A 1,907-nucleotide genomic window follows, 5' to 3' on the forward strand; every position below is an offset into this window, starting at 1 on the left:
CCCCTGTGCCAAACTCTGAGGAGCCCAAGTCACCACCACCCACTCCTGAACTTTCACCCCCTTCTGAACACAAAAGAAAAAGGGTCTCTAAGGATGCAGAATCCTCTCAGGAAAAAAGAAAAGTGGAGTTTCATGATTGATTACTCCACAAAAGCTATGTACACTTTTGTTCATTTTGTCCATATGAACATATAACTTTTGGTGATTCATAATTTTGTACTTCAAATACTTAATACCAACTATCGATTCTTAAATGTATATCATGGTGTCACGTAAGTTTAAAAAAACATAAATAATGATCACAATAAGGTAGAGAAAAGATAAATATATTTGCAAAATGCAATGATTACAATATTGAACTTGTTTTCTCAAGTCCTTGCAAGTGGCTCAAATACAACTCTTTTTGGGGGAAGGCATGTGATGCAAGAGGTTGAATTATCCATCCTTGTGCTCACCACAATTTCATCCACTTTGAATCTATACTCAGGAGATGTTTCATCAAGAAACTCAAGAGACTCTCTAACATCATGTAGTATCCAATTTTTTGTTACTATATGGCTTCTATGCTCGGTGTGTGGATGGACTGTGACCTTTAGTTCAAACGCTGGATAATTTTCCTCAGAGCCGAGAGGAACCCAGCTACCTAATTTGCTTCTCCATCTCCTATAGTCATAGCCCAGAACTAATTATTGACGACATAGTTGATATGAGATAGACATAGAATTTGGGCTTACTCTACAACTAATATTATCGCCAATATGGAAAGTTTCTTTGGTACTCCATCTGTCTCCAAGTACATTATCTAGTTCAGTCATAGAAAGTCTTTTATTAAGACACATCGTCTTTGTCCTCTGCAATTCCATTGTTTTGAAACATGCCACAAAGACATGTATAGGCAAGAACCATTGAACTTTAATCCTTCTTGATATCCTGCCCGGAGACATAGCTTTAATGATGTCTTCTTTGATCTTGGATTTGAAGCTTGATATAGTACATGCATCAGGGGCTTCCCAGTTAAGTGAACTTATGGTGGGAACGGGTAACTGATGTAGTTCTCCATATGCACCTTGTCGTGATGAAACCTTGTATTCTGCAAAATAGACAAACAAATCCATTGTTTTGTAAAAGGAAGGTGGCTTGTCAGTATACATAGCATCTGCAATCCCTTTATGCATTGCTTTGAACGTCCCACTTAGACTCTCCATAGACTGCCATTCCACAGCTGTTGAAGGAAATATATTTGGAATGGAATCAAAAAATGAGAAAAAACAATGGGAGAATGAAAAATTCATTGTATCAAATAGATGTTTTTTTTACTTATAGTAAGAATGCAATGTGGGATGTTCTTCCCAGTCTAACACCATATCCTTGGCCATGTACACATGTTGAACCTTATCTAGCCAGCCATTGTCGGTCACTTTGAAAGCAAGAACTCGACCTTTCCAATGGTTTTTTACTTTATCACGTTTAGTTCTCTTCACTCTGTGTATACCTTTGCATGAAGGAAGCATTGTACCCAGTCATTCACACGAAAAGATATGGGCTTCCAAAGACCATCCTCTCTAACGTTATGAAAGTCACAAGAAGTTATGTTATTTGAAGGGCGACGTGCAAAAGATGCCATGGAAACTCAGAGATTAGAGAAGAAGAAAGAAAATATAGAGACGGAAAGACTTAAACCTCTCACAAAATAGAGAAAGAGTGAAAAAGGTATACGTTTGAAAAAAGTAGGTGATTTGTCATTAATGGCCTTGTTCTGAGAGCCTTCTGACATAGATTTCGTATCTTTTGACAACGCTTTTGTGAAATATAAAATAGAATAAAAGATGAGACTTCATTACTTTGGGCCACAAATTTAATGAGCTCACTCACCGAAAGCACCTAAATATGATCAAGACATTTGGCCA

General features: G+C 37.2%; 1 pseudogene; it reads right to left on the reverse strand.

Annotated features, from left to right (window-relative positions):
* Positions 1-368: 368 nt before the first annotated feature.
* LOC147440358 (uncharacterized) lies at positions 369-1,624 on the reverse strand (annotated as a pseudogene).
* Positions 1,625-1,907: the final 283 nt, after the last annotated feature.

Source organism: Adiantum capillus-veneris, chromosome 15, assembly GCF_014529385.1.
Source record: "Adiantum capillus-veneris isolate H3 chromosome 15, ASM1452938v2, whole genome shotgun sequence".
NCBI classification, from domain to species: domain Eukaryota; kingdom Viridiplantae; phylum Streptophyta; class Polypodiopsida; order Polypodiales; family Pteridaceae; genus Adiantum; species Adiantum capillus-veneris.